Raw genomic sequence first — 14,902 nt, forward strand, 5'->3', positions numbered from 1 at the left:
AACTTGGGTGCTCCTGTATTGGGTGCATATATATTTAGGATATATTGGGTGCATATATATTTAGGATAGTTAGCTCTTCTTGTTGCATTGATCTCTTTACCATTATATAATAATATATAAGAATGTACAAGATTTGGTTGTGAGATTGTCAAAAGACATCACCTTAATAGGTGAGATTGAGGGAGTTCCCAACAAAGTGCAGAGCAATTTCACCCAAGCTGTGCATGGCCCATGCTACTAGTTATGTGCTTACCATCCATTTTCCCTTTCCTCCTTACTAACAAAACTACAAAATAGACATCTTTAAGAAGCAGGAAATATGAAACAATACCCATATCAAAGACAATTATCAGAAAGGAAACAGACCTGCACAAATGTCCATCATGTCAGAGAAGCATCTAAAGTAATAGTGATAAATATGAAAAAGAACCCTCATGAAAAGATAATCATAATGTGTTTAAGAATGTAGAGTTTCTGGTGGAGCCAAGATGGCCGAACAGGAACAGCTCTGGTCTACAGCTCCCAGCCTGAGCAACACAGAAGACGGGTGATTTCTGCATTTCCGTTTGAGGTACCGGGTTCATCTCACTAGGGAGTGCCAAACAGTGGGTGCAGGACAGTTGGTGCAGTGCACTGTGCACGAGCCGAAGCAGGGCAAGGCATTGCCTCACTCGGGAAGCACAAGGAGTCGGGGAGTTCCTTTTCCTAGTCAAAGAAAGGGGTAACAGACGGCACCTGGAAAATCGAGTCAGTCTCACCCTAATACTGCACTTTTCCAACGGGCCTGGAAAACGGCACACCAGGAGATTGTGTCCCACACCTGGCTCAGAGGGTCCTATGCCCACGGAGTCTTGCTAATTGCTAGCACAGCAGTCTGGGATCAAACTGCAAGGTGGCAGCGAGGCTGGGGGAGGGGTGCCCGCCATTGCCCAGGCTTGCTTAGGTAAACAAAGCAGCCAGGAAGCTCGAACTGGGTGGAGCCCACCACAGCTCAAGAAGGCCTGCCTGCCTCTGTAGGCTCCATCTCTGGAGGCAGGGCACAGACAAACAAAAATTCAGCAGGAACCTCTGCAGACTTAAATGTCCCTGTCTGACTGACAGCTTTGAAGAGAGTAGTGGTTCTCCCAGCATGCAGCTGGAGATCTGAGAATGGACAGACTGCCTCCTAAAGTGGGTCCCTGACCCCCAAGCAGCCTAACTGGGAGGCACCCCCCAGTAGGGACAGACTGACACCTCACTCGGCCAGGTACTCCTCTGAGACAAAACTTCCAGAGGAACTATCAGACAGCTGAATTTGTGGTCTCATGAAAATCTGCTGTTCTGCAGCCACCGCTGCTGACAACCAGCCAAACAGGGTCTGGAGTGGACCTCTAGCAAACTCTAACAGACCTGCAGCTGAGGGTCCTGTCTGGTAGAAGGAAAACTAACAAACAGAAAGGACATCCACACCAAAAACCCATCTGTACATCACCATCATCAAAGACCAAAAGTAGATAAAACCATAAAGATGGGGAAAAAACAGAGCAGAAAAACTGGAAACTCTAAAAAGCAGAGCACCTCTCCTCCTCCAAAGGAATGCAGTTCCTCACCAGCAATGGAACAAAGCTGGGTGGAGAATGACTTTGACGAGTTGAGAGAAGAAGGCTTCAGATGATCAAACTACTCTGAGCTACGGGAGGAAATTCAAAGCAATAGCAAAGAAGTTAAAAACTTTGAAAAAAAATTAGATGAATGGATAACTAGAATAACCAATGGAGAGAAGGGCTTAAAGGAGCTGATGGAGCTGAAAGCCAAGTTTCGAGAACTACGTGAAGATTGCAGAAATCTCAGCAGCCGATGCGATCAACTGGAAGAAAGGGTATCAGTGATGGAAGATGAAATGAATGAAATGAAGCGAGAAGGAAAGTTTAGAGAAAAAAGAATAAAAAGAAATGAACAAAGCCTCCAAGAAATTTGGGACTATGTGAAAAGACCAAACCTACGTCTGATTGGTGTACCTGAAAATGATGGGGAGAACGGAACCAAGTTGGAAAACACTCTGCAAGATAATATCCAGGAGAACTTCCCCAATCTAGCAAGGCAGGCCAACATTCAGATTCAGGAAATACAGAGAATGCCACAAAGATACCCCTCGAGAAGAGCAACTCCAAGACACATAATTGTCAGATTCACCAAAGTTGAAATGAAGGAAAAAATGCTAAGGGCAGCCAGAGAGAAAGGTCAGGTTACCCACAAAGAGAAGCCCATCAGACTAACAGCTGATCTCTCGGCAGAAACTCTACAAGCCAGAAGAGAGTGGGGGCCAATATTCAACATTCTTAAAGAAAAGAATTTTCAACCCAGAATTTCATATCCAGACAAACTAAGCTTCATAAGTGAAGGAGAAATAAAATACTTTACAGACAAGCAAATGCTGAGAGATTTTGTCACCACCAGGCCTGCCCTAAAAGAGCTCCTGAAGGAAGCACTAAACATGGAAAGGAACAACTGGTACCAGCCACTGCAAAAACATGCCAAATTGTAAAGACCATTGAGGCTAGGAAGAAACTGCATCAACTAACGAGCAAAATAACCAACTAACATCATAATGACAGGATCAAATTCACACATAACAATATTAACTTTAAATGTAAATGGGTTAAATGCTCCAATTAAAAGACACAGACTGGCAAACTGGATAAGGAGTCAAGACCCATCAGTGTGCTGTATTCAGGAAACCCATCTCACGTGCAGAGACACACATAGGCTCAAAATAAAGGGATGGAGGAAGATCTACCAAGAAAATGGACAACAAAAAAAGGCAGGGTTTGCAATCCCAGTCTAGGATAAAACAGACTTTAAACCAACAAAGATCAAAAGAGACAAAGAAGGCCATTACATAATGGTAAAGGGATCAATTAAACAAGAAGAGCTAACTATCCTAAATATATATGTACCCAATGCAGGAGCACCCAGATTCATAAAGCAAGTCCTTAGTGACCTACAAAGAGACTTAGACTCCCACACAATAATAATAGGAGACTTTAACACCCCACTGTCAACATTAGACAGATCAAAGAGACAGAAAGTTAACAAGGATATCCAGGAACTGAACTCAGCTCTGCACCAAGCGGACCTAATAGACATCTACAGAAATCTCCACCACAAATCAACAGAATATACATTCTTTTCAGCACCACATCACACCTATTCCAAAACTGACCACATAGTTGGAAGTAAAGCACTCCTCAGCAAATGTACAAGAACAGAAATTATGACGAACTGTCTCTCAGACCACAGTGCAATCAAACAAGAACTCAGGATTAAGAAACTCATTCAAAATCGCTCAACTACATGGAAACAGAACAACCTGCCCCTGAATGACTACTGGGTACATAATGAAATGAAGGCAGAAATAAAGATGTTCTTTGAAACCAATGAGAACAAAGACACAACATACCAGAATCTCCGGGACACATTCATAGCAGTCTGTAGAGGGAAATTTATAGCACTAGATGCCCACAAGAGAAAGCAGGAAAGATCTAAAAGTGACACCCTAACATCACAATTAAAAGATCTAGAAAAGCAAGAGCAAACACATTCAAAAGCTAGCAGAAGGCAAGAAATAACTAAGATCAGAGCATAAGTGAAGGAAATAGAGACACAAAAACCCTTCAAAAAATCAATGAATCCAGGAGCTGCTTTTTTGAAAAAATCAACAAAATTGATAGACTGCTAGCAAGACTAATAAAGAAGAAAAGAGAGAAGAATCAAATAGACGCAATAAAAAATGATAAAGGGGATATCACCACTGATCCCACATAAATACAAACTACCATCAGAGAATACTATAAACATCTCTATGCAAATAAACTAGAAAATCTAGAAGAAATAGACAAATTCCTCGACACATACACCCTCCCAAGACTAAACCAGGAAGAAGTTGAATCTCTGAATAGACCAACAACAGGCCCTGAAATTGAGACAATAATTAATAACTTACCAACCAAAAAACATCCAGAACCAGATGGATTCATAGTAGAATTCTACCAGAGGTACAAGGAGGAGCTGGTACCATTCCTTCTGAAACTATTCCAATCAATAGAAAAAGAGGGAATCCTCCCTAACTCATTTTATGAGGCCAGCATCATCCTGATACCAAAGCCTGGCAGAGACACAACAAAAAAAGAGAATTTTAGACCAATATCCTTGATGAACATCGATGCAAAAATCCTCAATAAAATACTGGCAAACCGAATCCAGCAGCACATCAAAAAGCTTGTCCACCATGATCAAGTGGGCTTCATCCCTGTGATGCAAGGCTGGTTCAACATATGAAAATCAACAAATGTAATCCAGCATATAAACAGAACAAAGACAAAAACCACATGATTATCTCAATAGATGCAGAAAAGGCCTTTGACAAAATTCAACAATGCTTCGCGCTAAAAACTCTCAATAAATTAGGTATTGATGGGATGTATCTCAAAATAATAAGAGCTGTCTATGACAAACCCACAGCCAATATCATACTGAATGGACAAAAACTGGAAGCATTCCCTTTGAAAACTGGCACAAGACAGGGATGCCCTCTCTCACCACTCCTATTTAACATAGTGTTGGAAGTTCTGGCCAGGGCAATCAAGCTGGAGAAGGAAATAAAGGGCATTCAGTTAGGAAAAGAGGAAGTCAAGTTGTCCCTGTTTGCAGATGACATGACTGTATATCTGGAAAACCCCATCGTCTCAGCCCAAAATCTCCTTAGCTGATAAGCAACTTCAGCAAAATCTCAGGATACAAAATCAATGTGCAAAAATCACAAGTATTCTTATACACCAATAACAGACAAACAGCCAAATCATGAGTGAACTCCCATTCACAATTGCCTCAAAGAGAATAAAATACCTAGGAATCCAACTTACAAGGGATGTGAAGGACCTCTTCAAGGAGAACTACAAACCACTGCTCCATGAAATAAAAGAGGATACAAACAAATGGAAGAACATTCCATGCTCATGGGCAGGAAGAATCAATATTGTGAAAATGGCCATACTGCCCAAGGTAATTTATAGATTCAGGGCCATCCCCATCAAGCTACCAATGACTTTCTTCACAGAATTGGAAAAAACTACTTTAAAGTTCATATGTAACCAAAAAAGAGCCCACATTGCCAAGTCAATCCTAAGCCAAAAGAACAAAGCTGGAGGCATCATGCTACCTGACTTCAAACTATACTACAAGGCTACATTAACCAAAACAGCATGGTACTGGAACCAAAACAGAGATATAGACCAATGGAACAGAACAGAGCCCTCATAAATAATGCTGCATATCTACAACTATCTGATCTTTGACAAACCTGACAAAAAGAAGAAATGGGGAAAGGATCCCCTATTTAATAAATGGTGCTGGGAAAACTGGCTAGCCATATGTAGAAAGCTGAAACTGGATCCCTTCCTTACACCTTATACAAAAATTAATTCAAGATGGATTAAAGACTTACATGTTAGACCTAAAACCATAAAAATGCTAGAAGAAAACCTAGGCAATACCATTCAGGACATAGGCATGGGCGAGGACTTCATGTCTAAAACACCAAAAGGATAAGACTAATAAAGATAGAGTGGAGACCAGAGCAGGAACCAGAGCCCAAAGTGTGTGTCTTAATCCTCCTACTGGAATGAAACGGTGCTATTCCCGATCCTGGGCCACCTGACAACCACAGAGTGACAGCCCCAGGAGAGAAAACCAACAGAATCTGACCCAGGCGGAGCTGGCAGAAGGAGACCTTCATTGGTGCCTGAGACAATTTATTAAGCAACTCCAGAGTTGCTTCCTCCTGGGTGTAGAGGGATAAACAGTTTCTCTTTCCAAGCCAGAGGGAGGAGAGTGAGCTCGGTATAGAAATGCCCAGTGCTGCCTTTGGTACCTTCCCCTGTAATTCAAAATCTCTAGGAAAGCTGCTGAAGCTTGCATAATGCTGATCACTGTTATGATGGTGGAAGCAGGCAGAAAACTGAACTTCAAGTGAATGAACCTCAAGTGCAGGAAATGGGGTAAGACAGAGGACAGTGGCACATGCAGGAGGAATTGGGGAAAGGATGAGGAAGTGAGCGCAGAAAGCTCCCTGCAGGAGGGAATTTGGACTCTGTGTGCTGTGAAAATGCAGCTTGAGCCGAGTTTTACCAATCTCCAAGGGCAAGGGAGACGTGCAGCTACTAAATGGGTGAGAAGCATTTAATGAGTGCTTAATGCACTCCAGGACGTTGGAATCCAGTGATGAACAAGGAAGTGTTTTTCATCAGCCACAACGGTAGGAGACAGACAGCAAGTATTTAAAACACAAGATCAAAACTACTTTGTCCTGGGTATAGCTGGCACTGATTAGGTATCTTTTTTGAGAAGGAAATGTTTCCACAAGAAGATCAGATAGAAGGCTATTTAAAATGGTAAACTGAGGCACAATCAGATTATATAGTGTTTATTTGAGTAACAAGCAATTCATGAATTGGGAAACACAAAACCAAAAGAGGGTTAGTGTTTCAATGACAAAGAATCAGAGGCAAAGATTTATAGGATGAATGTGGAAGCAAAATAAATACAGCATTTGATTGTTTGCAGCTATAATATCATCTTTTTTGGTTTATGTTGTTGGAAATCCCTAGACGCATGATCATATATTAGTCAGCTGCTTATGATTGGCTGAGATTAAGTTTCATTTCTATTCAACATAAGCATTTACCAGAAATGACCCAAGTTAAAGTTTTGCTTATGTTTGCAGTTTATGCAATGTTAAGGCTGTTTTTAATTTTTCGTTGGTTTTGTTTGCTCAGCAATGTTTAGGCCTGGTCTCCATTTTAATTGTGCTTTAACAATTTTCCCTTTTTAGTTATTTCTTCAGCAAGCTGACGGTGTGACCAAATGGCATAGCATGACTCTTAATTACCAATGTTGATGTAGTCCTTGGAAAGAAAAGTCAGGAAGATGTTGTTGTCATCATTAATCATTATGCTGGGGTTAAGAGTTACAAAGCTACTGTGAACAATTACCTGGTCCATGTTGGTTTCCTTGAGTTGGCTGATCCTAAGGGCAATCTTTTGACATGTGAGTGGCCACTGGAAAGAATAAAAACCCTTGATAGAATTTAATGCACCAGGGGGCAAACACAATAACTATAAGGAGAATAATAGCCAAGGATTGAAAAATTCCTCTGAGCAAAGATTCCCAGGACTCAAATTTAATCAACTAAAGAAATCAATGCCCATTCAGTATGATATTGGCTGTGGGTTTGTCATAGATAGCTCTTATTATTTTGAGATATGTCCCATCAATACCTAATTTATTGAGAGTTTTTAGCAAGAAGGGTTTTTGAATTTTGTCAAAGGCCTTTTCAGCATCTATTGAGGTAATCATGTGGTTTACATCGTTGGTTCTGTTTATATGCTGGATTACATTTATTAATTTGCGTATGTTGAACCAGCCTTGCATCCCAGGGATGAAGCCCACTTGATCATGGTGGATAAGTTTTTGAAGTGCTGCTGGATTCGGTTTGCCGGTATTTTATTGAGGATTTTTGCATCGATGTTCATCAGGGATATTGGATAAATCATGTTGCTATAAAGACACATGCACACATATGTTTATTGTGGCACTATTCACCATAGCAAAGACTTTGGAACCAACTCAAATGTCCAACAATGATAGACTGGATTAAGAAAATGTGGCACATATACACCATGGAAAACTATGCAGCCATAAAAAATGATGAGTTCATGTCCTTTGTAGGGACATAGATGAAGCTGGAAACCATCATTCTCAGCAAACTATCGCAAGGACAAAAAACCAAACACTGCATGTTCTCACTCATAGGTGGGAATTGAACAATGAGAACACATGGACACAGGAAGGGGAACATCACACAACGGGGCCTGTTGTGGGGTGGGGGGAGTGGGGAGGAATAGCATTAGGAGATATACCTAATGCTAAATGACAAGTTAATGGGTGCAGCACACCAACATGGCACATGTATACATATGTAACAAACCTGCACGTTGTGCACATGTACCCTGAAACTTAAAGTATAATAAAAAAACAATGGAGAAGGCAAGACTTCTCTGATGAAAGATTTATATTTGTTTCTTAAGATCCTTTAAATTGGAGGCAATAATTTCTAATTTGTTAACATAGAAACATCTTTATCACTATAAGCAGAATCTTCTTTCACAATTTTTTTATTTGTACAAATTTATAGGGAACATGTGAACTTTTGTTACATGTACATAATTCACAGTGAAGGGTATTTAGGGTGTCCATCACACAAATACGGTATATTTTTGTTTAACTATAGTCAGCCTACTCTGCCATTGAGCACTGAACTTATTACTTCTATCTAATTGTATGTTTGTACCCTTTAACACAATTCTCTTCATCCACCCTCTACTTTCCCAGTCTCTGCTATCTTTTTACTCTTTTTTACTTCCATGTGATCGAATCTTTCAACTCCCACATATGATATTTTAACTCCCACATATGATATTTCAACTCCCACATATGATATTTCAACTCCCACGTGTGATATTTTTCTTTTTGTGCTTGGCTTATTTCACTTAAGATAAAGACCTCCAGGGAGATCTGGCAAGATGGCCGAATAGGAACAGCTCTGGTCTGCAGCTCCCAGCAAGACCAATGCAGAAGACCAGTGATTTCTGCATTTCCAACTGAGGTATCCTATTCATCTAGGGAGTGGGTGCAGCTCATGTGTTGGGGTGACTGGACCCAACAGCAGGTCATGGGGGTGACGAAGTCTGGTGGAGTCAAAGAAATGAGAAAAGACAGTTTGAGAGAGAAAATGGGACCAGGGGGCCAACGTCAGTTTGGAGGCTGCGAAGGTCCCAAGCTCTGGAAGCCCAGACTATTTATTGGTGATCAAACAAAGAAACAGGTGGTGAGAATGTGGGGTTGAAAGAGAGTGTTGCATTAAGCACATGATTTACAGCTATGATGGTTTAGCATATGCTCTGCTACTTAAGATAATGGAGAGAAGGTTCTTGTAACTCAAGATACAATCAATCCTGGGAGAGCAAGAAGCAAGGAGCCAGCATCTAGACACATTCCAGAGGCCATGAGGGGTTTTATGCCCTGAGCCCTGGATTCTATCCAAGCCACGAGGGGTTTTATCCCCTGGGCTTAGATTATGGTGCATCAGGGTAGCCTTCCACCCTTTAGCACAGAGCTTGGTGTTCCAAAGGCCAAGAGACGTTTTAGACCCTGGACCCTGGACAGGTTCCAAGGCTCTTTTACATTATGTCAGACATGCAAGCCCTGCCTCAGTTTTTCCCAACGCTCAGCTTTTCCCAACATACCCCCCTTTTCTTTTTTGTAAAACCACCACAGCTATCATTGCTTGTTCTTGATGGCAGCTTTCTCTTCAGAGGAGGCTTCCTCTTCAGAGGCAGCTTTTGCATCTGCAGACTAAAAGGAGGCAGCACAAGCACACAACCATCAAAACAAAACCCACAGATGTAGAGCCTCCAATGGCCTTCAACTATAAATCTTTTGGAACGGGATAAGAGTTTTTTAAGGATCTCAGTTACAATATAAATACATGGTGATGTTTCCCATGGACTATTTTAGAGACAGAGGGATCCAAACTCCTTCCCTGGCTTTAATTATCAAGACAGTTTGATTTTTATCAAAGGTTGAATTAATGCAGGTAAACAAGCAACATTCAGGGCATGTAATAAAGTGTGTATTATATCAAGAGTAACATTTCCTATTGCTAGCACAACTTTGAATCCAAAAGGTCCTGCTGGAGAGAAAAGAAAGAGCATTTTTATCCTTACCTCCTTCCCCTCTATTCCTTTTATATTTGCCCTCTCAGATTTTGATTGGACTTTGTGCCATAGCTAATTTCCATAATTCAGAATGTTCTTGTCTATCCCTGCAAATCTCTGCTTGTCTTTGCTAGTCTCTACCTTTTATTTTATTTTATTTTTTTATTATTATACTTTAGGTTTTAGGGTACATGTGCACAATGTGCAGGTTTGTTACATATGTATCCATGTGCCATGTTGGTTTGCTGCACCCATTAACTCGTCATTTAGCATTAGGTATATCTCCTAATGCTGTCCCTCCCCCCTCCCCCCACCCCACAACAGTCCCCGGAGTGTGATGTTCCCCTTCCTGTGTCCATGAGTTCTCACTGTTCAATTCCCACCTATGAGTGAGAACATGCAGTGTTTGGTTTTTTGTCCTTGCGATAGTTTACTGAGAATGATGGTTTCCAGTTTCATCCATGTCCCTACAAAGGACACAAACTCATCATTTTTTATTTCTGCATAGTATTCCATGGTATATATGTTCTATCTTGTTGGACATTGGATGGTTCAATCTTTGTATTGTGAAATCCAAAAAAACTATGAGCATGATTTATAATCCTTTGGGTATATACCCAGTAATGGGATGGCTGGGTCAAATGGTATTTCTAGTTCTAGATCCCCGAAGAGTCGCCATACTGACTTCCACAATGGTTGAACTAGTTTACAGTCCCACCAACAGTGTAAAAGTGTTCCTATTTCTCCACATCCTCTCCAGCACCTGTTGTTTCCTGACTTTTTAATGATGGCCATTCTAACTGGTGTGAGATGCTATCTCATTGTGGTTTTGATTTGCATTTCTCTGATGGCCACTGATGATGAGCATTTTTTCATGTGTTTTTTGACTGCATAAATGTCTTCTTTTGAGAAGCATCTGTTCATGTCCTTTGCCCACTTTTCAATGGGGTTGTTTGTTTTTTTCTTGTAAATTTGTTTGAGTTCATTGTGGATTCTGGATATTAGCCCTTAGTCAGATGAGTAGGTTGCAAAAATTTTCTCCCATTTTGTAGGTTGCCTGTTCACTCTGATGGTAGTTTCTTTTGCTGTGCAGAAGCTCTTTAGTTTAATTAGATCCCATTTGTCAATTTTGGCTTTTGTTGCCATTGCTTTTGGTGTTTTAGACATGAAGTCCTTGCCCATGCCTATGTCCTGAATGGTATTGCCTAGATTTTCTTCTAGGGCTTTTATGGTATTAGGTCTAACATGTAAGTCTTTAATCCATCTTGAATTAATTTTTGTATAAGGTGTAAGGAAGGGATCCAGTTTCAGCTTTCTACATATGGCTAGCCAGTTTTCCCAGCACCATTTATTAAATAGGGAATCCTTTCCCCATTTCTTGCTAGTCTCTACCTTTGTACCTCTTTAGGGCACTGACCTTATATTGCTAGTCTTTGCTTTTGTACCTCACTGACCAGTACCTCTTTAGGGCACTGACCTTATATTGCTAGTCTTCATCTATCCCTATCTGTCCCTGTCTGTCCCTGTGGTACCTGTTAGTTCCTGTGAGTTCCTGCAAGTCCCTGTCTTTTCCTACCTATCTCTACTTATCTCTATCTCTACTTACTTATCTCCATCTCTATTTACCTCTATATCTAGCTCTAGTTATATCTATCTCTATCTCTGTTTATCTCTATCTTTATCTCTATTTATATCTATCTCTATTTATGTCTATCTCTACTGACTTATCTCTACTTACTTATCTCTACATCTTCCTGGAAACCTTTTTTATGACCCACATCAGCATCATCCTCAATTTCCTGGAATGAATTGTTGATCATGGCAATTAACATATTTAGCAAAACAATGACCATTGTAACATTATAGACTCCATAAAGAACATAACCAATGTTTTCAATGAATTTGTGGTTATAGTTGATGATCACTGATTTCACTTCAGAAAGTCCAAATATAGCCCAGAACATTGTCTTAAAACTCTCTTCAACCATTGTGAAGGCTTCATTTTGTTTTGCACCAATATAGTACGAGTAGAGGTTGAACATTCCAATCATAAAGGCCACAAACACCATAATGAATATGACCATGAACCTGAAGATGTCTTTGACTGCTCCTCCAAGTGACATCTGCAGAGGTCCAAAGCTTTCATTTGCTGGTAAAATACAAGCTATCCCAGAGAAACTCAAAACCACAGCAACTGCACAGAGACCTTCAGACACCATCCAAGGATCAGAGGGGACCCACTCCCTCCTGGCCAAATTGTAGTATTTCACATTATCTCCCAATGTTACTTTTGTCAAGTCCTTCAAAGTATCATTTGCATCAATGATGCTTTGGGCTTTGGAAGCATGCCAGAATACCCTGAATCTTGCAATGAACAATGCTGTGAAAATCGCTAACATACCAAAATCAAGCATATTCCACAACTCAAACAAATATTCCTTGGGGCCTTGAGTCCAAATTTCTTTACATTCAGCCCATATCATGCCTCTGTGCTCATTAAATCTGTTTTTCTCTAGCAGAAGCAGGTTAACCGTGAAACTGAAGCTTCAAGATGACTTTACTTGCCCAGGCTCCTTCTAAGTCCTCACTTTGTCTTCTTTTTCTCTAAATGGGGCCCTCTGAATAAACAAGCCTCAGATTCCACTGGGTCTTACCCCATGCCTCACCCTCTTCATAATAAGTGCCTTAAGAAATTCAAGTAAGCAGAATGTTTGCTTTCACTTTGTCCCATTTTTACCCTGTTTCTTCCAAGTGCTCAGCTTTCCTGACGAGCTTCTTTCAGTGGTCCTCAGGTGTCCTTTGACGATGCATCCTCCACTTTCACACACTCTAGCATTCCTTCACCAGGGTCTTTGTCACCCCAAGTTGGGCAGCCAGGAATTTTGGGGTGATTGGACCCAACACCCGGTCATGGGGTGACAAAGTCTGGTGGAGTCAAAGGAATGAGAAAAGACAGTTTGAGAGAGAAAGTGGGCCCAGGGGGCCAACGCGAGTAATGGAGGCTGTGAAGGCCCTGAGCTCTGGAAGGCTAGACTATTTATTGGTGATCAAAGAAACAGTTGGTAAGAATGTGGGATTGAAAGGGAGCATTGCGTTAAGCACATGATTTACAGCTATGACAGTTTAGCATATACTCTGCTACTTGAGAAAATGGAGAGAAGGTTCTTTTAACTCAAGATACAAGTGATTCTGGGAGAGCAAGAAGCAAGGAGCCAGCAAGTCTTGACACATTCCAGAGGCCATGAGGGGTTTTATGCCCTGAGCCCTGGATTCTATCCAAGCCACAAGTGGTTTTATGCCCTGGGCTTACATTATGGTGCATCAGGGTAGGCTTCCACCCTTTAGCACAGAGCTTGGTGTTCCAAAGGCCACAAGAGGTTTGTCCAGACCCTGGACAGGTTCCAAGACTGTTTTACATTGTGTCAGACATGTAAGCCCTGCCTCAGCTTCTCCGAACACTCAGCTTTTCCCAACACCATGGAGGGTGAGCAGAAGCAGGGTAGGCATCACCTCACCCAGGACGTCCAAGCAGCCATAGGCCTCCCTCCCACAGTCAGGGGAAGTCATGAGGGACTGTCCTATTTGGCCCAGATAGAACTACACTTTTCCCATGGTTTTTGCACTCCACAGACCAGGAGATTCCCTCGTGTGCCTGCACCACCAGGGCCCTGGGTTTCAAGCACAAAACTGGGTGGCTATTTGGGCAGACACAGAGCTAGCTGCAGGAGTGTTTTTTCATACCCCAGTGGCACCTGGAACCCCAGTGAGACAGAATGGTTCACTCCCCTTTAGAGGGGGCTGAAGCCAGGGAGCCAAGTGGTCTCACTCAGCAGGTCCCAATCCCTTGGAATACAGCAGGCTAAAAGCCACTGGCTTGAAATTCTCACTGCCAGCACAGCAATCTGAAGTTGACCTGGGATGATGGAGCTCGGTGGGAGGAGGGGCGCCTGCCATTACTGAGACTTGAGTAGGCAGTTTTCCTCTGACAGTGAAAATACAGTCATGTATCCTTTAACAGGGATACCTTCTGAGAAATACATTATTAAGTGGTTTCATTGTTGTGTGAAATCATAAAGCATACATACAGAAATGTAGATGGAACAGCCTACTACACACCGAGGCTACATAGCCTACTGTTGGGTATAGCCTATTGCTCCTAGGCTACAAATCTGTACAGAATGTTGCTGTACTTAATACTGCAGACAATTGTAACACAGTGGTAAGTATTTGTATATATAAACACACATAAACACAAAAAAGTACACTAAAAATATGGCATAAAATATAAAAAATTGTATACCTGTATAGGGCACTTACCATAAATGGAGCTTGAAGGACTGAAAGTTCCTGTGGATGAGTCAGAGAGTGACAGGTGAGTGAATGTGAGGGCCTAGGACATTAGTGTACCCTACTGTAGACTTTATAAACACTGTACATGTAGACTATATTAAATTTATAAAAAATATTTTCTTTTTCCAATTTATTTTATTTATTTTTTATTATAGTTTAAGTTCTGGGATACATGTGCAGAACATGCAGGTTTGTTACATAGGTATACATGTGCCATGGTGCACCTATCAACCCGTCACCTATGTTTTAATAATATTCATTGTGCTATAAATTTCCCTCTTAACACTGCTTTAGCTGTGTCCCGGAGATTCTGGTACATTGTCTCTTTGTTCTTATTGGATTCAAAGAACTTCTTTACTTCTACCTTAATTTTGTTATTTACCCAGTAGTCATTCAGGAGCAGGTTGTTCAGTTTCCATGTTGTTGTGCAGTTTTCAGTGAGTTTCTTAATCCTGAGTTCTAATTTGATTGCACTGTGGCATGAAAGATTGTTTGTTATGATTTCTGTTCTCTTGCATTTGCTGAGGGGTGTTTTACTTCCAATTATGTGGTCGATTTTAGAATAAGTGCTATGTGGTGCTGAGAAGAATTTATATTCTGTAGATTTGGGGTGGAGAGTCCTTTAGATATCTATTAGGCCTGCTTGTCCAGAGCTGAGTTCAAGTCCTGGATATCCTTGTTAATTTTCGGTCTCATTGATCTGTCTAATACTGACAGTAGGGTGTTAAATTCTCCTACTG

The sequence above is a fragment of the Hylobates moloch genome, unplaced genomic scaffold (assembly GCF_009828535.3).
Source record: "Hylobates moloch isolate HMO894 unplaced genomic scaffold, HMol_V3 SCAFFOLD_1, whole genome shotgun sequence".
NCBI classification, from domain to species: domain Eukaryota; kingdom Metazoa; phylum Chordata; class Mammalia; order Primates; family Hylobatidae; genus Hylobates; species Hylobates moloch.